This window comes from Aulonocara sp. 'chitande type north' Nkhata Bay, linkage group LG1 (genome assembly GCF_057382095.1).
Source record: "Aulonocara sp. 'chitande type north' Nkhata Bay isolate Kocher_YH1m ecotype deep benthic linkage group LG1, A_spYH_male_GT1.1, whole genome shotgun sequence".
NCBI classification, from domain to species: domain Eukaryota; kingdom Metazoa; phylum Chordata; class Actinopteri; order Cichliformes; family Cichlidae; genus Aulonocara; species Aulonocara sp. 'chitande type north' Nkhata Bay.
The window spans coordinates 21,198,077-21,223,217 of record NC_141344.1 but is presented as its reverse complement, the minus strand read 5'-3'; the positions used below and the strand labels follow the sequence as shown (position 1 = coordinate 21,223,217).

Below are 25,141 nucleotides of genomic sequence, written 5' to 3'. Positions count from 1 at the left end.
TAATAATTGTAAAAAGTGAAATTTTGTTGAACTTTTGCGCTCAAGCGAAGCAGCTATTCAGATTCTTTGCATTTCGCTAACACATGTAACATTAATGTTACAGACTTATTTTAATGCTTCAACAGCGTATACAGCTACAACAGTGTATGGGTATATCCATAAACAGTAGTAAAGATGTGACGTCACCCTTTTGTTTGCGAGCAGATGCATGTTTTGCCACGAGGCAAAGCCGGCAACTGTTTGAAGCCCCAGGCTAGTGGGGGCCCCCGAGGGCTAGCAACCTTTCAACTACGGCAGTGTCAAAGTTTAGTAAAGCGACGGTAGGAGAGCTTTGACTTCCCTTAGGAAAAAAAATATGGCCATTTGTAGGGTTTTATTTGTTATGTTATAGGACTATTGTTGTTGACAGAATATTTGAAGTATAATGATGCTGAATGCTGAAGGGGGCTGTGAATTTTTGCCTGGGGCCCCAACAGAGTCTAGAATCACCACTGTCTGTGAGGTCCCAGTTTGAAGCCTGCCAACTGACCATATTAAAATGTGCTAACATGCCGCTTTTGAAGTGAGAGAAAAAATTGCAAGCCAATAAACATTAACCTGCATAATTCTCCTTTATGACATCGCCTTTAAAATGACACAAAGTTAGCAAATTAAAATAATGTTATTTTAAGCATGGCCTGTAAGTAGTGGTCATGCTACACTGAAAAAATGGGAATTGGCAGGCTTTTGAATTTGCACAAATGAATTTAGTTAATGCTACACAAGCCTCTCATGTTTCTCTTATTTACATGATTAAATAAAGTACCATTTACTTGATTATAAACAATACTGAGACTACTCATTTTTCTTGCATTGATTTAAAATGACTAAATTAGAATACTAAAACCATTGTAATCATGTTTGACCACAACCGGAAATGATGCAATATATTCAAAGACAACAACTAAATGTGATTGGATAATAAGACCTACCTTATCCAATAAGACAACAACATAATTTAAGGAGAGCGCAATTGACCGCCAGATTCTGGAAGACTGTTCAGCCACATGCAACCTTTGGCACTGAGTCAGGCATAGTGAGAAGGTAAGTAATTTAAATACATTTGTTTTAGTTGGGTACGTTTTCACAGAATTGTTGTAGTGCATGCTATATGAAACGTAATCTGTAATGCATCTACATGTTGTTTTTACAGTGCTAGCTAAAGTTGGTATTAGCTTTGTGGCTAAAGCTGAAAAATATTAACAAATTGCACATAGTCGGGAGAAAGCAGCTGTTGTCGGTCAGATATGGAATTTATGCATGTGACAGAGAGCACTGACGTTTTTGATGGCTTAGCAAGTTAAAACGTCACTGAGAGAGCAATAGTGTTTGTGTTACTCGTGCTAGCTATGGCTACATTGGCTAATTAGTCTGGCTGTAACCGTCAGAGTTTCAGAAGCTGGGAGGGCCACAGTGCCATACCTTAATTATTGCTGATGACATGCACTCAAGTTATAATAAGCATCCTGCCACCTTAGACGTGGGTTTAAGAACCTGTGCCCATAAATGCCAAATCATTTTTCCATTTAGTCATTGTTTTAGGTGAAGTGTCACTTACTTGACTATTCTATTGGTCACGGCCAAATAATACAGCAGATATCTACAAGGAGATAAGTTTGTTCAACAGACTATGTCTTATTAAGTGATGTATTGTGAATTTTCCAACATCGGCCCAAAACAAATTAGGACCCTTTCCCCCCCTCTTTTTTTCTAGTTTGTGTAGAACATATGTGAGCTGCTTCTCAAAACATTATGTATAAATGAGGGAAAGATTGGTACTTTAAAGAAACCATTGATGCTCTTCTGGACTGGAATACCTTTTTTCAATTAAAATTAATGTTTTTTGTGATGGTGGAATTTTTACCTTTATGATTACAGAAGTCAAAACATCAGATGATGATAGCTTACTATCTAAACTCCCCATCTCTTGGCAAGTCTGAATTAGAGAGCTCAGCTGTATCGGCCTTTCTAGTGGATTTGCTTAAAGAGGAGATAGCTTAAGTCATTAGGTACATATTCCCTGACATTCTAGAGGTCAACCTTGCACAGTGTGTGACATAAAGAGTATAACTTATAGAAATGGAATGGTACTGGCCCAAAGGGCAGCAGGTGGATTGCCAGAATACTGAAAAACCATATCTGCATTGTACCACAGCATATTCTACATTGTCAGAGAGCTTGGTGGCTGGTACAGAGAGCACGACAGAGCTTTTGAGCTCCGCCCAGTATCCACAAGAATATTCACTCTCGCTTCACTCTGTGAACTCCTTGATACTTATCCATTGGTTGACTATGAGATTGGATCAGTCCACATTGTGACTTTAAAAAGGCATAGAGAAATAAAAGGTGTTCATATAAGTGTAATAGGTTCAGTCGCATGTATTTCATTAGATAAATTCTTCTTTTTTATGTCTGATCTTTATAACTTTGAGTATTGGGTATGGATAGCTTTATGAAAACTAAACTGAAATGATTCTTTCTGAATGTCTGAATGCCTACAGAGTCCTATGGGGAGTCCTATGGTCCTAAAGACTGTTTTGGCTGACGGAACCTGTCGAAGGCTCACTCTCTAATGGAGCGCCTGAATCAACTGAGGATCTCATCGTTGAAGTCAAGAGACAGTGTTGTCTTCAGGGCAGTTTCAGACTTCAGTTTATGGATTCCTTGTTTGGGAATGAGTTTCTTAACCTTACCTCAGTTTCAGAAGTAGCAGACAAGGGGACTCTTAAAGCTATTGACATGTCAAAGCCCACAACATGGACATAAAAAAGAGTAACAGAGTTGGTGAAACTCAAGATGGAAAAGACTTTTTCATACAGAAGACATGAAGTTGTTCGTGATGCACCAATGGTGGAGGCTTTCATGGCAAGATGGCCTGCTCTATTTGATTTCCATGAGGTAAGGTTTGCCTCATACACGGTGTTCTTGTGGTATTAGCCTAAAATGGTTAAGGCACAGTTGTTATTTGACAGCCCATTTCTTCAGCATGAGTGATTGCGGCCTTCTTCCAGGTATTAAACCTTTGAAGCTCATTTCTCTGTGCTCATGTTTTCAGATCAACGCTGAGTTTAAGAGAATTGCCACTATCCCCCCTCAAACAAAGTTCCTGGCTCAGCTGGATCTCCACTTGGACAACCTGGTGAAGTTGGTCAACAGAAGAGGAGAGCTTGGACTAATACTGAAAAGAATTGTGGCATAAATGGATAATGTAAGTGATAAAGCCTCAACATTCACTTAACACGATCCTCTTTGGATGAAATTTTATAATTGTGGAAGATTTCAAATGTTTCCCATGATAAATTCTCTCATTTTGTATTTTTACATCTGCTTGTTTTTTTTAACCTTCACTTTGTCAACTTATTATTAATTGCCAGTAAACCTATTATTAATTTGTGTGCCTTTACTTTAAAAACATTCATGTAAAGTACACTATTAAAACTTAAATGAAGGACAAGAGCTGAATGAAGATGCTAATGGTTTAAAATGGAGCACTGTAACAAAAAATAATTTCCCCCAGGGATCAATAAAGTATTCTGATTCTGATTCTGGTTAATTACATACATTTCATTTCAGTGTGAAGATGTTGATGCTGAGTGTGTTAAGGGAGTGTGTATCTACATGGGTGAAGACCCTGGCATGCTTATCCAGGAGTATGTGGTATGTACTTGTGGTTTTTTTTTTCTTTTTGGACTTTCCACAGTGTGTCATATTATTTACTTGGAAATGACTAACATGGCTTCTTTTTTACAGGGCATGGAAGAACGTGCCATCAGTGAGACTGTTGAAGACACCACTGTTTGAATTTATCTTCTTAAAGAGCAAGCTTCAGCAGATGAAGAAGAGTTGTCCTTGCAGGCATCAGGGTGGCGAAGACTTTGGATAATGTAGCATTTGCTGTGATAATGCTATTTGGACTCATGTATGCATTAAACCTTGCCTACCCTGCTGACCTTCGCTACAACTTTGACGTTTTCCAGAAGGTTTTCATGGAACTGGATGGAGCTAAACTCTCTAAAGTTCTTGCTTTCAAAAACCATCTGTTTCATTGAGAAGTCAAAGACTGCACTTCTGCAATTCTTTGCAGTTTTTCATTTTGTGTTCAGTAACGTTATACTGCTTATGTTTTTATTGCTTTCCCCTCGTGTGACTGCAATGCAGGATAATTTTTCCTTTTGGTATCATGTTGTAAGAAATTTTTACTGACGATTTTTAGCAATATGTTCTAAGTCAACCTTAATGTCCTGCTTACATGTTTAAAATGAAGATTAAAATTCATGTAGGTGTTTGGTATTAGTTATGTAACAATGTCATTTAAGGCTCAACTTAGTTGAAATCTTATACAGGTAAATACATGTACAGAAGCTGAAACTGTTGTCAAATAACACACAAGTTATATTTGGGTAAATCTGTTTATTCATAAAAGCGTGTTGCTTTTTTTTCAGGTAGTCTTAATTTAGTTTACATTTTCAATTGTGTAATTAATACAAATGTTATATGTAAGAGATGACAGGATCATCTATAAGCACTTTCTTTTATTTGCTGCTGAGGTCAGTTTTTTGTGAAATATTTGCAAATATATTCTCAAACTAACTTTTTCTTTTAGTTATTTCTGCAGGCTATCTTTAAAAATGTGTTAACAAGTTTATATGGATACAGTTTAATAAAGGTGAATTGTTCAGTAGCACTCACAGTCTTTGCCTTTTTTGTCAATAATAATCAGTTAATATTTCAATTGAAAAAATTAAGTAGGATTTAAAGCCATAATTTGTGTTGCAGGAACATAATTGCAATGTGTTTACATTACATAATATCATTGTGTAACACTGGCAAATAAAAATAAGTTGGTGTTAAACATTAAAATATATTGACATTATGCAATACATTGATATTATGATAATAGATTAATATTAGTACATCAAACATGATTTTTTTAAAGTAATCTGATGTAAATAAAATACTTTGATCTGACAAGCATTAATTACTTGAGGGAAAGTGGAAAATTAAGTCAGTCATACTTATTCATATTATGTGGGACCGATGTACACAATAAAATCAAGTAAATTGAAAGAACTTTTTTTTTTTCAGTGTAGTAGTAGGAAATTGTTTGCAGAGGTAGGGCAGAGGGCAGTCTATAGAAGTGGTCAACAAACCTTTTTGGGGAAAAAAAACCCAAAAAACAAACCTTTTTTCAGTTTATGCCCGACAATATTTTCACGGACTGGCCTTTAAGGTGCCACGGATAAATACAACAAAATAAAACCAGTACCAGTACCCAGAAAAAGATAATTTATTCATAACACACGGGAAAAGACCCAGGGAAACCGAGTTAACAATGAAAACGTTAAAAAATAATGATAAAAACCCTGAAAACCATAAATTTCACACCCGAGCCTCAACTCTCACGCCCTGGTACCAAGCGACTCGGTCCGTGGCCCGGGTGTTGGGGACCGCTGGCCTATAGAACTACAAGTTATTTTGCAACCACAAGTGTCGCCCTCTAATTGTCATTAAAAAGAATGCAGGGTTAAGGCACTTTAAGCTACAGCTATCTTTTACATTACAGTAAATGTCAGTCTTATACAATCCAATGCAACAGCCCTGCCACCAAGTGTTTTAATTCCCAAGGAGAACAAATGTGTACACCTAATTACGTTTATTGCTGAGACGAACAATCACACAGTGTAGTTCAATTTCAGTTAACTAAAGTAAAAGAAATTAAAGATCTTGAAGTTGAAGATCTAAAATCTTGACGAGTTGCTGTCTAGGGAGATTTTCACGCAATATATTCACCAGTGTGCTCTGATTTTTGTTGCACTGAAACAATCCTGAGCTCTTGATGAAATCTAAACATGGGCAGCAATACCAACAGGCTACTGTGTGGACCAGAGGAGATAGGGCAGCAAAGCCCCGCTCACAGCTGGGTGCCCAGATTAATAGGCAAGATAGACGTAGTGTATGTGTTTACTCATCACTCTGATTGCGTCTGTCAGGGACAAAGGCTTTGTTTAAACAGGTTAGGACTGTACAAGACTGAATGCAAAGCTTTATAAATGAAGATATGCTGAGAAGCCCTGGTAGCGGTATAATGACTTCCATCATAAGACACACAGCGAGCTCATCCCTCACATCAGCGCAGCTTGAGCCACCTTTGCATTTGCATATTTAAATCTACTTACAGTATCATACACAATTCCCCATCCTGCTCACAAAAACTATCCAACCACTTCAGAGGAAGAAGGTCTTTTAATATATGAAATGCCGATGGTGCTGTGTCAGTTGGTTAGAGTTCAGGCTTTACAAGGAGCAGCACTTCAGCATGTGACCCGGTGCCGCGCGTATTGTCTGTTTCATTGTAACATTTCTTTTACCGAGGTTAATGAGCTTGACACCGGGTGCCCTCAGCCTGCTCAACAGAGTTACCTTGCACCCCGCCCTCTTTTCTCTCTGCATGCCATCAACCCGCAGCCTAACATCTCCACAGCTGAAAACAGCAATTTCACTTAGCACATGCAGCCAAGGGAAAGTTATCAAGCAGCAGAGTGCTCACCTGTGCTTTTCAAGGCTGTTCTGCAAGGTCATGCAGCCGGGAACGAGCTTGGTCTGTCAGTAGGAGCCTCTGAGGGATTAATCGTCCCTGCACTGTCTTATTCATGCTCTCTGACAAACTGATCCATGACTTTTCCTGCTTGCTAATCATCAGAAACAATTTTAACACCGTGCTGTGCTTTTCTTTTCCGATCTAATTATATAATAACAACCAAACGCGAGCCAATTTAAAGGACCTATCTTCAAATGTGTGGCCTCATGCATATTTAATTGAACATGATTGTAGCATTAACAGCTGAATATGCAGCCGGCCTTTTCTCACATTTGTTCCAGCCTTAAGTGAAAGTGCCCTTAAATTAAAAGGCTATAGAAATCAATACAAGTGGCATCCATGGGAGAGCGCACGGCTTTGACAGTCTGTCTCCTAATGCATCTCTCACCACATATTCTGCTCGTGTTTCTAAAAGCACTTAATGTGCAATAAGCAGCTGCCCACCTCAGAGCCTGCCAAATGCTGGAGATGACTTGTCTGAAGAAGCTTAAAAGTTTGGGCTAATGCTATGTTAATGGATTATCTAGCCCTGCCTCTTTGTGAAACCGAAACTCGCTGTGTGGAGAAGCGCTGTCAAAACGATTCTTGACGTAAACTGGCGTGCAAAAAAAAAAAAAAAAATCCAAATCTGAGCTTTTATGTGATGCAACAGCTTTGACCAACATCTTACAATCAGGCAAAGTGCTTTTCGAATTCAGTGAATCTGCTTCACATTAATTCATTATAGAGCACATCATGGACCTTATGTTACCTGGCTGATTGCTCGTGTATTTAAGCAGTTGTATTAATATATTTAAAACCACATCAAATAAAATTCACTTCAGAGAGAGCAGAAGGCGCGATGGGGACAATCTAAGCTTCCTGACACACTGAGATGGAGGTCTGAGCTGTCCACTCTGGGTCATTTCCACAAAACAATTTGATACAGATTTCTTACTGGTGGGAGATTGCCTGTTTTCTTCCTCTTAAAGGTATACTTCCTTTCTCGTTACATATCCCTCATCTTGCTTCGGTTGGAGGCTTTATCCCTGCACATACACTCGAACGCGGTGATTTGTAAGAGCAGAAGAGTGAATCTGCAGCGCCAGCGAGTGAAGCTGCGAAGGACTGCATGAAAAGAACTCATTAAAAACTGTGACTCATACACACGCAGACGCTCACAGCTTGCTCCCGAGTTTAGATAATTTGCGAGTAAATCCAAGGCTGTTGTCCAACAACATATTTCTAATTGTTCCTGCACTCACGCACGCTCGTTTACACGTGCGCGCGCACAAGCGCATACTGTATGGCACATAAGATCTTCCCTCACGCAGTTAGAGTCAAAAATGAAAAATAGATGAGATCTTTGTCACTCAAATGGCTGTGGGCTTCTTAAGTGCTGTCAGAGTACGGATGAGGCCAACATGCATTATGGAAGACAGTGCCTGGCTAAGCACCTCGACTCTCCGCCTGGTCCGCGGCGCAAAACTGTCTAATGGAGTTGAAGACATGGTTGTGTAGCAACCTTAGATTCTATAATAATATCTAAAGTTAGAAGTTAATTAATCTCAGAGGTATATCGTGGGCTTAAAGGCCTCTCCGCACTGTCTGGTGCTGCTAATTCCCTCCATCTGGGGTGCTGAGGAGCATTTATGGGAGTTTACCAGATTAGTCCCAGAAACAGGATCTTTAAAGGGAACTGCTTGTTCTCTTCAGATTGGAGATCTGTCTTCCTTGCAGGGCAGTGTGGGGGATAGGCTAGTAAAGCTCTATTCTATGCTTATGTGACTTGTTTGACTAGAGGCCTAAAAATGGAATGTGCTAAACGGGGAAAGCCTTTTGTTACTGATGTGTAAAGCAGGACATGTATGGAATTCATTTGAATTTGTGCAGAGTGCATGCCTTTCCAATTACACTTGTAGTGGATTTTCTTCCAGATCGTGCACATCCAGAAGAGGCTTAGGTCAGTTTTAGATACACATCTATGTAGATTAACCAAATACTGTGGTATCAAACATTTTGGAATTAGGACTTATCTAAAAGTTGTTCGAGCTGATTAGGTGGCAGAGATCAGTGGCCTGTGGCTCACAGCCACAACTCAGTGTGGCTCACTGGAGCTAAAGTTGCACGCAATAATAGATGAACAATGATATTTGTTTCTTTTGGTTCAATAATATCGTGTCCTCCAACTTTTGGCAAGATCTAGACCTGTCCTGATAAGACCAAGGTCATCTGTTGGGAGTGTCTGCATAGGAAATGAGTGCAAGCTCCCAGCAGACTCAGCAGGGAGGCTGGAGAGTTAATAGTCGCTGCTCTGGTTTTAAAATCTGTCTGCAGTCCTTGCCGAGTTCCCTATTCTCTGACCACGGCTGGCACACAGAGCGGAGACCGTTTGAAAAAGACACACGTGAAGCAGGGGGGCTGGAAGTAAGAGACAAAAGTGATAGTCAAAGTGAGATTTAACAACACAGAATAGGGGAAGGTTCATGTGGCACCGTCTTCCAGCCCTTTCCCCCTAATCATTTTCAAATGTTCCCTTCCGAAAAGCGCAACTTTCTCTCTTTATTCACATACCAGAAATTCAAATTACATACAGTGCTGCAGACTGGATCCAGAGTCGACTGCGTTAGTTAAGTGAATTTCCCCATGTGCCATTTTGGGTGTGCGCGAGAAGCCGTCTTACCTACAGTTTGTGTCAGTCACAGCTGGCAATGACGAATTATTAAGGTGGATTTGACATAAAATGTTGGACGTAGTCCCCCTCTACCTTTTCTCCACCTATTAGTCTCTGAGAGCCTTACTTGACAGGGAGTGCCATCAGCTAGCATCAGCTCAGGCAGCAGAGCTTTCTCTCCTCCCCCGCAGATGCACCTTAGGCCTGCAGTGGTCTCCTCCTCTTCTTTGTTCCGCGCATCTGTTCAGCATCAGATGACAGCACTGATTAGCCTCACTCAGGGTCTTAATAAGACAACTGGAGTACAGAAAGCCGGCACAAGGTGAACACAGACACACAAACACACAGGATGTACAGCTGTAATCACTACATGCTCTTTCTACACTTTACCTACTCCCATACCTTTAACCTAACTATGACTCTGTCCTTAACCCTAATGAGGTCTGGAATACGTCCCTCAGTACTGGTGATCTGTCTATTTTTCCTAATCTCAGCATCTCGGTTGGTAAAGTCCACCCTGCTCGGACAGAGAACTACTTATTATAATTTTCTCATAATGTCGACCTCTGGACTGTATCCAACAGCGCTTCGGGGAGAAATCAGGCTTTTTTTTATTCATAGCGCTCTGAATTTTTATTTGATTTGTTCTCCTGAAATGCAGACGATTTGAAAATATCATTAATCTTCTAAAAAGTTAATCAGGTCACTCTGCTGTGATTTCTTTGAAACTAAAGTGATGCTTTCTGTAAATAACAAAAACTGGAACAGTAGTGTGTTCCTGTCAAATGAAAGAGTAAGAAGCCAAGTGTGACTGTTCCAGGTATTCATACACTGCTGCTGGCCTGCAAATTACACCTCTCACTGTGTCATCATTTCCTTTTTATTCGCAGTTTTCCTGCAGTTATTTGTATGTTTGCTAACACGACAAAAGGGGGCACGAAAATAAGCAACGTCTACACCAATTGACCAGCCTAGCTTGTTTCTTCGACCTTAAACCAATGGCGGTTTATTAAATTCAAACATAATACACAGTCTTCCACAAGTGTAACATGCACAGTGTTGAAGAAAAACAACCATTTAGCTGTTGTTTTTGCTTGCTATTTTTTTTTTTTAGTCAGATGTGTATGTACTGCTGGTACGAGTGGGTGTGCAACCTCAGTTCTCGATAGTGCTGTGTTTCTGCAGGGTGAACTTCTCCCACTCGTCTTCACCATCTCCCCCTCTGCCTCCTGGCGGATGCTCCTCACTCTGATATGTGTGTCCCAGCCCACCTGTTCAGGCCTCATTACTGTCAGGCCTGTGTTAATAAATATCCAGGTGTAGAGCGCTCCTCGGTGCCTGTACTTCATCACCAAGGAGCTCAGTCTGCTGGTCGCCCCCTCCTCTCCTGCAGCAGGGCTGACAGGAACCATGATTACACTGTAAGCACTGTAGTTATTCACCTTCTGCCCAAACTCCGACACTGCACTCCATCTTACACAGGGACACGCACACATACAGCGCTCATGTGCACGTACACACCTTCTTACAGGAACACACACACACACTGACAAACAAACACTCGCAGATATTTGCTCTTTCATTCCCATTAGTTTTTTCCCCTCCAGTGCAACGGGGTGTGCAGGCAACATGGACGACATGTTGCCATTTGCACTGTACGAATATCCCTACAGCAATGTTTGGTGACGGCACCCTCACGAAATCATTATTGTAGTGTAGGTCCACCGCGCTGAGCAGTTAATCATGCATAACATGAAAAACATGTTGTTTTGAAATACAGTCCAACACCTTCCTGTAACTCTGTAAAAAAATAAAATAAAATAGGCTGTGTATTTTATAATCAGATTTTTGCTGTTTAAAAAATGTCATTCTGAGCAAGTAATTGTTATGTCAAGAAGAATGAAATCTCTTGAATGTTGCATGAATCAGTTTTTAAATGTGTGATGTTTGTTCTCTGTTAACAGTCTATCTGACATTTTAGTTTTATGTTGGCATGCATTTCACCAAGATTCCCATTGTGTGCCATTTACAGTGCATGTTACTGTGCAATTTCTGTCTATGATTGACTGCTAAAAGTCTTCAGGTGAATTCAAAGATTTCTTTTTCCCGGTGCACTCAGACAGCATGTTTCAAACACAAATCTGCTTAATTCAAGTATTTTATGGAAGTATATGTCAACAATCACTGTGCAACAATGTGGAACAAGAAGGGACACTGATACTGTAACCAGAACCAGGAAAAAGTAGCCTTTTAAATGATTTTAACCTTAGGTGAAGTTCACATAGACTATATGGAAAACCAAATCGGGCTTCTCCAAGTGAAAAAGAATCACGCACCCAGCCATGCAGTCTGCCTTTACAAACATTTGTGGGGGGAAATGGGTCGTTCTAAAAAGCTCACTGAATTTGAGCACGGTGTTATAGCAGGATGGCACTGTCTGTGAAATTTCTTCCCTTCTAGAAATTCCGCCATTCACTGTAAGTTCTATTCCTGCAAAGTGGAAGCATTTAGAAACCACAGTGGCAGATCACAAAATGTTACAGAGCAGGGTCACAGAGTGTTGCGGCACATTGTGCTTAAAAATCACCGAGTCTGCTGATTCAATAACAACAGAGCTCCAAACCTCCTCTAGCGTTAACATCAGCTTGAAAACTGTGTGCTGGGAGCTTCATGGCATGGGTTTCTATGGCTGAGCAACTCCCATAAGTATAATGTTTAGGTGTTTGAGGGACAGTGAGAAAGGGCACTTAAAAAGAGAAAGAGAAAGAGAAAAAAAATCTTCTGGATCACCTGTTGAGAGAAAAAGAAGAGAAAACAAGCAAAGAAAACAGAGCAACATACTAAACACAACACCATCACGTTAATCTAGCTAAGTGTAAACAGCAGTGAATACTAAATATCGAATGTTGTTGTGTAGCAAGCAGGACCGACAGTGCACAATGTGCTTGGAAATAGCAGCCAATAAAGGTGTAGTTTATGTCTATGAACGGTGAACACCCGTGTCACACCTGTGTGGATCAGCGCGCTTGTATTCAAAAGGTTTCCCCATGTAATGGTCTGCTAGAGGTTGTAGAGAGACATAGCCCTGTCCCCCAGGGCATGAAGCAGGCATGGAGGAGATCCAGCCTCCAGACATCCAGAGGCCCCAGAGTGCGAGAGCCCAAGGAGGACCACCGGAGGGGCATCCGTGACTTTTGTTCATAATGCTCATCAAGTCTATTATAGATAATAATAGTCATTGAAGTTGTATACATGCTATTTGTGAAGCACAATAACTTTTTTGCATTGACTTTTTGTGATGTGGTGATGTTTGTATTTTAGTGTAGTCAATTATCAGAACTAATACATCATCATCATAATATTGTATTAATGAATTAGCCATTTCACTCTCAAAATGTAAACTTTAAACTAAAAGTTTGTAAGACAGTTAAATGCTCTCCTCAAAAGGCGGCTTCGAATTACAGAGCATAACTGTTGAATATAAAAATACGAGTGGGTAATTCTTTTCAGCATAAAAAGCATATGTTTACTGTTAGGAGTACTTTTATTTAAATGACAGAACAGAACACTTACTTATAACTTTATTATACGTAGTCTATAACTTTACTGTTAACTTTACTAAACCTTTAATGAGGACTCGCTTTTAAAGTACAATCAATACATTTTTAACTTTGCTTCCTTGCTCACACAGTTCACTGAATATTACAAAACATCCCAGCTCATTTCTCCAAAAGTAAGTATTAATCTTCAAAATAATCCTGGCAGCTTATTATGCAATCACAACTCCTCTGTGTGTTTTTGTGCAGGCCCTTGTCTCGTTGCATTTATGAGGTCAGTGTGTCTGAGTAAGTGGGTCAGCCAGGCCTGTGTGAGGGCTCTAGTCTCAGCAGCTCTAAGCAGCCGGCGCAGTGATGGCGGTGGCCTAGGAAATGACAGGGAGGACGCAACCACTTGACTCTGGAGAAGCAATCAGACTCTAAGGGGTTTAATGCACTGCCTTGGGTCTGAGCCACAGCAATTGGGTTTGATAGCTGTGTCATTATGTGAGGAGGACGTCTGGAGGTCTTCAACGGCCGGGGATTAGAGGGCGGACACAGAGACGGAAAAAAGAGAAGAGGAGGAGAGCGGGCGGTGGGAATCCCTGTGTCTGCTACTTTGGACGTAGGCCCCCTCTCACCTCCCTCATCTCCCTCTTCTCTCAGTGATTTCCTTCCACAAAAGTGACAAATAAAGCAGGCCTTAGGGACACAATACTCGAGGTCACTCCCACATTGTGTTTCTCTGCTTGTTATACACCAGACATTTTAATTTGGTGCCATGTGCACAATTGGAGTTTATTTTTCGCAGCAACAGCTAATTAAGAGAATATCAGTGACAGTGTCTAAAGCCTTTTCTCTCTTTGCTTATACGCACCTCTTCCTCCCCGTTACCTCTCAGCGCAGTCTTAGTGCAAATCTGAGAGATTCCAGGAGAAATGACAATTACTGAGTATTTGACACGTAAATCTGACACCTCACTATAATATCGCTAGGCAATTTTGACAGTCTCATTTAGTGCTTTAAACCCAATGATATAACTTTCTCAAGGAACGTGTTCACAAACAAGTTGCGACTGTCGAGTGAGAGCTCACAGAGCAGCCTGTGCTCATGAGTCTATGAGTGAGAGCGAGAGTGAAAGAAGTCAACCTGTGATGGATGCGATGGCAGATGCTAGGGTAAGAGTTGTCATCAGCGTTCCCAGCACCTTATGGAAGAGTGCCAGGTATGCGGCTTTGATTGGGCCTACTGTGGCTGTGCTGTTTGCCACAGCACCGCTTTGATTAGTGCCTCCATGAAAATGTATGCCCTATGCTCAAAGAAAACTGGGGGAGTAACTACCTGTCAGGAAATCCACAAACAAGGCTACTTAGAGTATGGGGAACTGTATATTTTAAAGTCTAATATTTCGTTTCGTTTCATTGTGGGGGGCTTGCCAAATCCCTGCTGATACCCCACCCAAGCAAAAGGTCCCCCGATAAAGAGGTGGTACCCGATAAGGAGGAGGTACACTGCTAGCCCCCAACCCGCTTGTGCGTGCACACACAGACACAGACACACACGCACACAAAGATGAGAAGGAGAAAGCACTCTCTCAACCACACAACAAAGGCTGTCTGCCAGATGCTGTGAATACCAAAAAACCCCTGCAACACAAAATATATAAATTAATCAGAGTGCAGGTAAATAAATAAATAATGTATATGAGGAGCTAATTAAATGTGTTTATTCCTGTTATCATATGCTGCCCTCATTTCCACCACTTGAAGTCATGAATCATTAAGTGGCTGCTAAATTGGTCTCTGGGGCTGTCCTAGTGGCAGGGGGCGGTCAGATCCTGTCTGGCAGAAGGCAGGTGTGCAGCGGACGGACGGATGGCCTGTGCTCCAGTAGTCCTCGGACAGTGGCGCCTGACAGAGGGGAAGCAGGCATCATGCTGGGAGGTGAGCGGCCAGAGGAGAGCCTGTAGCAGAGCGGCTGACAGGACCGCCCGTCACCACGCTGGCTCCGCTTTGATTAATGAGGGCATTTGAAAGACAATTAGTGGGAGCAGATTTGCCTTCAACTACCTTATCAATCAGAACTCTTTTAATTCAATGTGTAGCACCCTCTGCACCAAAATGAGTGTGTAAGCATTGTGCGTCAGGGCAGGAACAGCCTGCCAGTCAACAGGAGGTGGGAGAGGAGAGCCAGAAATACAAATGACAGTTCTCCCAGGACTTTAGAGACATACAAAATGGGGTGGGTTGTTCAGCTTGTAAATGTTCAAGTGAAGGCCAGATTTGTCCTGTACTCTGCTACTTATTTTACCATCACATCTGCAAGAAATCATCACTCATGATTCGACTTCCCTTCTAAAAACCAGTTGGTTATTATAGCTGGTTTTTACATGTAGTGGATTAAATGCTGCTATTTTGTAGGAAACCTGGCATTACAAAGAAATGTGGTATCCTTTTGTCTTTTATTAGCTCTGTTCATGTCACGTCTTTAAGCTAAGTTTTGAAGACCCAAGGTTAAAAATAGTAACAAAAATTAAAGGAACAGTTTAAAAACACATCAGATAGGGGAAAAGGTCATGCTGGATTTCTATACTGATATCGACTGGGTAATGTGTTAAGAATGAAAGGATGCCACATCTTTTCATGGAAATTAGATTAATCATCCTACACGAGGCTAAATTCAAAGATGCCTGGAAAATCAAAGTGGGAAAAATGATGCAGCAGACAATTCCATTTTGACAAAATTTCACTGCAGCAACTAACAATGGTACTCAGTAGTTTGTATGGCCCCCACGTGCTTGTATGCATGCCTCATAGCATTGGGGCATATTCCTAATGAGACAACTGCTGTCCTGGTGGATGTCCTCCCGGGGCATTACTGAGCTCTTGAACAGTCTGAGGTGCAACCTGGTGCCTTAGGATGAACTGAAACACAAAGTCCCAGAGGTGCTCTGTTGGATCAAGGTCATACCTAATAGCAACCAGGGTGCCGCTGGCTAGCCTGTAGAGGTTTGTGCCTCCCTTCATGGATATGCCGCACCATTGATGACCCACCACCAAACCGGTCGTGCTAAACAATGTTACAGACAACATAATGTTGTCCACAGCTTCTCCAGACCCTTTTCCGTCTATCACAGATGCTCAGGATGAACCTGCTGTTATCTGTGAAAGACACAAGGCAATAGTGGTGGACCTGAATATTCAGGTATTCTATGGCAAATGCCAACTGAGCTACATGGTGCCAGTCAGTGAGTACAAGGCCCACTGGGCCCTCAGGTCACCCTTGTGAAGTCTGTTTGATCAGAGACATTCATACCAGTGGCCTACTTTTAGGCCTTTTAGGCCTCTGGCGGTGCTCACCCTTGTCCTCCTGCTAATGGGTTAGGGTCCTGTTTAGGGTTAAGGGTTCTACGGTCCTGCTTAGCTCTCCTGTGCTTGGAGACACACAAACCTTCTGACACCTGGAGGTTTGTGTATTGCCCCATGCTGCCACAAGTGACAGTGACCCTAGCCAAATATAAAATTACTAAAAAAAAAAAAAAGCAGTCAGAAAAGGGCTCCACCTCTAAAATAGTTCATGTTGATGGTTGTCTTATTGTTGCCCTTCTAGTGCACCAACAGCAACATATACTATACTCTGATTAAAAAGGTGTTCCTTTAAACGTTGCGCAGTGTATGTCAGCCAGCACAAATCCACCAACCCTCCAATTGCAGAACCCTCTAATGGTAGAATATGGTATATCATCTTTAGATGGAAGCTAGCAAGCTAACTTTTTTCTGTACTTTATTATAACAGCAGGTAGAACAGCCACACTGATCATTTTATTCGAATTTAAAGAATTTGGACTGTTTTTAACTCCAAGTGGAGCCTCAGTCTTCCTTTTTGGGAACTGAGGGAGTCTTTGGAAATGGCTAATAGCGTCAAACTGGTTTAATGTTTACAGTGTGGAGAATCAATATAAATGACTATTTAACAAAAAAGCATGATCATTACCTAAACCTAACCAAAGAGGTTTGGTCCCTTAAAATTAGAGAATGAAAAGAAAGCAAATAAAATAAAAGACATAAGACATAGCCAAACTGGAAACAAGCATGTAATTTATGCCTTGCCAACCTCCTTGCCTCCTTATATCGACGTAGTTGGACTTTCTAACAGAACTGTTAATGGTCAGCATTCAAAACTACTAAGCTGTGTGGCGAGACATTGATGCCAAAGGGCACCTCGTGAGTAAATCTCTTGACGACAGCAGCCTCAGACGAAACAGCATTTATGTGAAGAATTTGACGCCCTGGGATGAGAACACGTTGATTATTATGATGCTGCTTGTCAACTGAAAACCTATATTTTGTTGACCTATTCATCAACCCCGAGCTCAAAAGACAATTTATAATGTCTGAACCCATATTTCGGAACATGATGTTGACATAATGACTAATGCTGTTTGGTGAGTCTGATTTTAACCCATCATAATTACTTCGTTGTTGCTTTAGAAGAAAGCAGGATGTTTCATTTATATTTGCTGCCATTAGCCAGAGAAATAATGGTCTCAATCAATCTTTTGTACAAGGTTTTCTAATTGTTACGACTTTCTGAAATTAAAAAATCAAACCACTTATGAAACGGTGGCTGCAAAGGACATTATACAGGATATGTTTTTTTCTCCATTTCATGGTGGCTCAGAAGAGAGCTAAACAAATATGTATGCAGACTTCATCTCAATGCTGCAGCATTTCTTTTTATTCTTTAAGCCGTCTTCTTATACAATTACACTTGTCAATCAATTGAAATGAAATTTTTGAACTACTGGAGAAATGATGTAGATCTACCAATGCGCTTAAAAGTCTAAAAGATATGTTTTCATAAAGCTGAAAACAGGCAAGTGAGGAAGTGTCTCTATTGATCCACCTCCCTGTAAATAAAACAGGGGCAATGGGCAAAAAGAAACAAACAACCCTGGCAGAGGGATGGGGAGAAAAAAAATCAATAGGTTCCCTCACTGGTGGGTCTTCTCTGGTCAAACTATTCTCTCTGGGTTTGACTTTCTGCAGACAGGAGGAAGCACACAGCCAACATTCTCTTGATTTCCACATTTCTTTTATAATAGGACTTCACTGTGAATGCAGCTCGTGTGCATTTAATCCACACAGCTACCGGAGAAGACTGCAGAATTGTGCGGTTCGGGGTTTATCACACAAATGTTACTGTGAGTTTTCAGAGGGGCTCGTGTGATTCTATGCTTATAGTTTAAAGGAGCACGTGACCAATTTCAAATATCAAAATCAGTTTCTGAACAGCGTGATCTGTGAAAATAGTTGTGAAAATGCTTGTTTGAGTTTGAAACAGTTACTCAAACAACTCAGTTGATTGTTTTTAGAGTGGGTCAATCATTTAAAGACACTGTGTTGCATTACTGTAAATCTAAGATACTTGGTTGTGTAAAACTCTCTACTAATATTACATAACAACTGCAGGTAGGGTGAAGATAACATGGTGAAATATATATAGTAAAGCTATCTTAAATAAATACAAACAGTGAACAGACCTCAAAGTAAAATTCCATCCGTCAACCCTTTTTTTTATTGTTAATGATTGATTTAAAAAAGAAACTGCACAGTGTGTGGACTGAACTTTCTCAGCTTCTGGACTGAGGCATGCCAGAAAAAAAGTTTGAGAAGCTGGACTAAATTAAAAACTCAAACCCCCGAAAAAGCAGATCAAATTACTTCATCCATCTTTTATTTACAGTCTGTGGATTCCCAAGAACTTTTTCAGTGAACTAAAAAGTTTCTTCAGACCCCATACAGCAAAAACAACGCTGTATATAATGTAAGAGATAGGAGATTTTGTGCTGCTGCTCATTGATATTTAATATTTGCAAATGATGTCACTCAGTCAGTGCATGAAAAGACAGATATGCAGGCTAAAAAATTATTGACTTTTTCTTTCTCATGGGTGATGGAAAAAGCAATTGCTGAAAGTCCGTATTCAGCACTGCAAGCCATAAACCCAAAGTGCCTGAGCGTTGTGCTGTCCTCTCCACATGTGATTTTCTGAATACAAGACACTGTGGCAGGTCCTACAAGGGAGAGATGTACAGTGGGGCAAAAAAGTATTTAGTCAGCCACCGATTGTGCAAGTTCCCCCACTTAAAATGATGACAGAGGTCAGTAATTTGCACCAGAGGTACACTTCAACTGTGAGAGACAGAATGTGAAAAAAAAATCCATGAATTCACATGGTAGGATTTGTAAAGAATTTATTCGTAAATTAGGGTGGAAAATAAGTATTTGGTCAATAACAAAAATACAACTCAATACTTTGTAACATAACCTTTGTTGGCAATAACAGAGGTCAAACGTTTACTATAGGTCTTTACCAGGTTTGCACACACAGTAGCTGGTATTTTGGCCCATTCCTCCATGCAGATCTTCTCGAGAGCAGTGATGTTTTGGGGCTGTCGCCGAGCAACACGGACTTTCAACTCCCGCCACAGATTTTCTATGGGGTTGAGGTCTGGAGACTGGCTAGGCCACTCCAGGACTTTCAAATGCTTCTTACGGAGCCACTCCTTTGTTGCCCGGGCGGTGTGTTTTGGATCATTGTCATGTTGGAAGACCCAGCCTCGTTTCATCTTCAAAGTTCTCACTGATGGAAGGAGGTTTTGGCTCAAAATCTCACGATACATGGCCCCATTCATTCTGTCCTTAACACGGATCAGTCGTCCTGTCCCCTTGGCAGAAAAACAGCCCCATAGCATGATGTTTCCACCCCCATGCTTCACAGTAGGTATGGTGTTCTTGGGATGCAACTCAGTATTCTTCTTCCTCCAAACACGACGAGTTGAGTTTATACCAAAAAGTTCTACTTTGGTTTCATCTGACCACATGACATTCTCCCAATCCTCTGCTGTATCATCCATGTGCTCTCTGGCAAACTTCAGACGGGCCTGGACATGCACTGGCTTCAGCAGCGGAACACGTCTGGCACTGCGGGATTTGATTCCCTGCCGTTGTAGTGTGTTACTGATGGTGACCTTTGTTACTTTGGTCCCAGCTCTCTGCAGGTCATTCACCAGGTCCCCCCGTGTGGTTCTGGGATCTTTGCTCACCGTTCTCATGATCATTTTGACCCCACGGGATGAGATCTTGCGTGGAGCCCCAGATCGAGGGAGATTATCAGTGGTCTTGTATGTCTTCCATTTTCTGATGATTGCTCCCACAGTTGATTTTTTCACACCAAGCTGCTTGCCTATTGTAGATTCACTCTTCCCAGTCTGGTGCAGGTCTACAATACTTTTCCTGGTGTCCTTCCAAAGCTCTTTGGTCTTGGCCATGGCGGAGTTTGGAGTCTGACTGTTTGAGGCTGTGGACAGGTGTCTTTTATACAGATGATGAGTTCAAACAGGTGCCATTCATACAGGTAACGAGTGGGGGACAGAAAAGCTTCTTACCGAAGACGTTACAGGTCTGTGAGAGCCAGAGATTTTCCTTGTTTGAGGTGACCAAATACTTATTTTCCACCCTATTTTACGAATAAATTCTTTACAAATCCTACCGTGTGAATTCATGGATTTCTTTTTTCACATTCTGTCTCTCACAGTTGAAGTGTACCTCTGGTGCAAATTACTGACCTCTGTCATCATTTTAAGTGGGGGAACTTGCACAATCGGTGGCTGACTAAATACTTTTTTGCCCCACTGTATGAACTATGCACAGTTTTTCACCTAAACTGAGAAAAGAAGCGCTGTGCAGTTGGTCCTTGGTGTGTCCAGACTAACAACAGATCATTACATTCTTACAAGTGAGGCTCCTCTGGTAAGTGAACTCTGCTGGATCCCTCTTGTGTCTGACCTCTGTAACCCCATCCATCCTTCCATCCAATTTCCAAACAGCTTATAACAACCCCCTAGTTTAGGGTCACTAGTCTAACCAGGGCTAACGCAAACAAACATTCACACTGACATTTACACCTACGTCCAGTTCAGAATTGCCACCACACATTAACCTAACCTCACCTCACTTGGAATTAACCTAACACATATGTATTTGGACTGTGGGAGGAAGCTAAAGTACCTGGAGGGAACCCACACAAACTCCAAACAGAAAAGCCCTCTCACTGCTAAATTTGAACCCAGGACCTTCTTGCTGTGAGGCCAGTACACCTTCCTTGGTTGGTATTATTTTTCCCTCGTAATCCCATCCGGGAGGGGGGGGGGAGATGATGCTTTATAGTTTTGTGGCACAATCATGGATCTAATTGGGGCACAAGATCTTGGTTTATTTGCCATCTCCCTGTCTGTGTTAAATGTGTGAGCTTTGTGCCAACAGATTGTTTTCAGTGATGAATGAAATTATAACCAGATCACATCATAAAGCATCAACAATTAAGCCATGAGTTTAGAGCCTTTGCTGAATATAGAAGAACGCGTGACATCATCTTGACGGGGCAAACGCATTTAATCGTCCTATTTCCGTTATCCCATTTGATGTATTTGGCTGCAGAGTGGGTAAAACCAGGACAGTTGTGGACATTCTCCTCTGCATGCCTCTTTTTCTTGTTCCAGCTTAGTGGGCAATAAGCAATGCTGCCTGTTTCCCATTAGCAGTTTTATTTCACGGGAAATTTGCTTCCTGCTTGCTGTAATTGGTATGTAGGCACCTCCTGATGTGGGCATTAGAATTTTTAATACAATCTTTTACACAGGTGGGAATGTGCATATATTACCCTTTTACTTTACTTCCACAGTATTTGATTGCCATTCACAATTATTTACACTTATATTTTGTGAAACAAACCTGGAGATTATGGCTAATGTTTTGTTTTGTTTTTTTGTTCAAACGCTTCACAACGGCGATCCTAATGCTGAAAACTTTTTTTTTCTGCAAAAAAGCAGAATGGTTTCAACAAAAGACACCACTGTTTAAATCTCAGCAAAAGCAGACTTGTAGTAAAAGGCAACACACTGAGACGCTTCTCCCTAAAGACACAGTAACAACAGAATTGGCAACAACAAAAGGGCCGCATACAACATGTTCTTTTAAGATTATTTGTCCGTGTAGCAAGAAAAAAGGAGTTACTTACATCCTGCTAATTAACTCTACCGGCACCCTTTTAATTCATAATATTTCTAAAGGTTTTGGTTACTGCAAATTGATAGTCAATTGTGTGGTTGGAATTCAAGACACATGTGGTACTTAATGGCAAAACTGCAGCAAGTCTTTTATCCAGCAAAGGCCAGAGCTGGGTGCCATAATGATATTCATTTTCAAACAGGAGAACATTCTAATGGGCAATTAAGATGATCAAGCCTGCCAAGATACACGTGAGGAACGGTGTGCTGGTGCCAGTGATTACGTGTCCTCCACCCCTGCCTCCTTCCTCCGCTGGCCCGGGCTTTGTCTTATATGTGTGCATAATAGCAGGAAGGGAAAGAGGGAAAAGGCTCCAAAAGCACAATATAATTGAACTTTCCACATTATTTCTCACTAATATGTGCTGCCACTTGGTCTCATTAGTGGAATGATGTGCTCTGCCATTCTGGAATGAACTCTTTGCCCAAGTAATTAAGGCTCCTAAAGTTTCTAGTCCTTTGTTTAAAGAATTCGTCCTTGTGCTCTCCATGCCCCATCAGCTGCCTAATTAGCAGGGCCTTTGTGTGATTAAAAATTCTCACAGAGATTCCGTTGGATATTTTCCTCTGTTAATGAGTGTTTATGGACAGCTGGGAATGAGCGCGGGCTCCCTCCTCGTCGGACCTCCTGTGCATTGGGCAGACCTCTGTCAGAGCCCAAGAGTGAGAGCTGTCATTTTCGTAATGGGGATGGAAATTGGTCAAAACCTACCAAGTCCCCCACAGGAATGGAAATGCCTTGAAATATAAATGAGGATGAATATTCATATTTCTTTGACTTCAATAAAAAAAAAAAGTGCTGAGTATTAATATACATGTCTGTCAGTTAAGGCAGCACAAGGAACTCGCTGTGCCGTGTCTGCCCATTAACGCAGCCCTTGGCTTCATTTGCTATTATCCTCAGGTTCTTTTTCTCCCTAAAGTTAGGGTCAGCCCCTTCCACTGAGAATTGCACATTGGAGGCTTTCCTTTTGTTACAGTTCTCCCACTTAGTGGAAAGCGAGAGAGAGAGCGAGAGAAGGAAGGCCCTGAAAGAGCCAGAAAGACATTTAATGAAGCCCAATCGGAAGTAAAGTAAGCAGGGGTCAAATCCAAATGAAAGGAACAAGCCAGTTATGTGTGCACTTGGAGGACAGCAGAAGTCCAGAGGGAGAAAAAGGGGAGAAAAGCGGCGACACTGAGAGGAACGGGAAGTAGTTCACACCGGTTTAGCTGTCTGGGACAGAAGCACTTCAGCCTCGCAGCCGATTCCCTCCAAGCTGTCTTCATTTGTCTCATGATGGACTCACAATGCAGCGACAAAAGAACGTTGATGTAGTTGTTCATACGATAGCTCATTTCTGCATATATATTTAAATAATCAGCTGAATCTGTTTCACACATTGCCCCCAAAATTTCAAACAAAATTTGAATTTGCACACTTTGAACCACAGTCAGCATATTTTTTAAAAGATCCGTGTAAACACAAACAAGTATAATGTAACTATACACTTCTCTTGTACTCATAGTGCTACTGTATGATACGACATCTCCTAGAAGAATTTTGATTATTAACCTTTCAATGTGATTTTCAGACTCATTGAGGATGCACAGAAGTGTCCAAAGTGAAGGTTAAAGAGATTAGGTTGATTATCAAATAATAAATCAGCCAGCGATTTTCCGGCCTCACATGATGTATTTGTTGATGTTTGGACCCTGTCTCCCTGCCATCTTATCATATTAAATTTGCATGTTTTTTTGATCTATAAAAGGCCTTTGATGTGTTTACTCCCCTTCTCCCCGCATTAACCGCTATTTATGTATACCTGTAGACCTCTCACAGGAATCCTTCCATGGTGAAAAGTTGGGTCCTATTTGGATGGAGTTAAATTTCCTGGATGCATTGAGCTCTGGGTAATTTGTTTGTTTTTAATTAAAATCTAATGTAGCTTTCTCAAGGCCTGGAAACAGTGCAGCTCTGCCCAGTGACTGGGGGATATTTAATAAGCTGCAGTGCTGAAAGTTGTTTCATTAGGTGTGAAAAGGGCTGATAACTCAATAGCCACCAGCCAAACATCCTCTCTGTGTTGGTTTCCTGCCTCTTTAATCTGTTTTTTATTCTGCTTGGCATGCTGTAGCAGTAAAGGGGACTTCACAAAAAGGAAAAGACATTCATCACCATCGGGCCTCCGACAAACCAGGGTGACAGAGCGAGCCAGCTAGTTTGGCTGCGAGAGGAGATGATCAGACTGCAGAGCACCACAGCACCTTGTGTGAACTTAGGGATGAAATTGTGTGTTTATGCGCTGTCATTTCATTTGTGCATCGTGTCCTTTGAGTATAATCAGTAATTGTCTCACTTTTGAGTAAATAACATCAAAGCCCCATAGCCATCAACAACATGTTCCCCCATCTATTTCCCCTTATTTATTCCATCCTTATCTTTATACACCAACATGGTGTCAAGTAATAATAATATGTGCATAAAGGCTGCAAAATCACTGATATTTAGAGATATTCAGTACAGCGCCCATCACAATCAGTCATCTTTTAACTCTTTACCCCTTGAAAAACTATTAAGAATAACCCTTGAAGCTCTTTTCTGAAATGAGTGGGTTTTGTCATATTTCAGACCTGCTTATTAAACAAAATGACTGGGTTTGCATCAGAAGTTAGTCAGGGTGGGCTCTGCCTGCAGCTGCCTTTGGAAAAAAAATATCCTAATGGTCATCAAACCACATCATTGCTGATATATACTGAGGTGTCAAAACTTGTCATTAATTATTTCACTTCAGTGAGGTTTTCAGGCATTCATTTATTCACAGCTCTCTTTAGGTTGTACCACAGCATTTCAATCAGGTTGAAGCCATTACATTTTTCAGCCATTGTGTTGTAGATTTGCTGTTGTGCCTAGGATCACTGTCCTGTTGCATGACCCAATTTCACCCAAACTGTAGCTGTCATTCAGACAGCCATACATTTATTTTACTTTAAGATTCCTTAGTATAAAGAGGAGTTTATGGCTTTTAAACAAGCATAAATCGTCACCACCTCTGTGCTTGACACTTGGAGGTGTCACATGTATGACAGAAGCTGGACTCTCAAGGCAAAATTCAATTAAACCAAATAAAATACACATATATATAAAAAAAAATCTAAACAATGAGTTCATAAACTCCCCGAGCTCCAGAGGCACAAATCAACAC

The 25,141-nt window shown here is 41.1% G+C and overlaps 1 pseudogene across 1 annotated transcript; it reads left to right on the top strand.

Annotated features, from left to right (window-relative positions):
• The first annotated feature begins 990 nt into the window (after positions 1–990).
• On the top strand, positions 991–4,172 carry LOC147339040 (uncharacterized; annotated as a pseudogene). The gene is made up of 5 exons (XR_015130224.1): positions 991–1,083; positions 2,541–2,937; positions 3,095–3,247; positions 3,613–3,696; positions 3,790–4,172. The product of XR_015130224.1 is annotated as an uncharacterized LOC147339040 (transcript).
• The last annotated feature ends 20,969 nt before the right edge of the window (positions 4,173–25,141 follow it).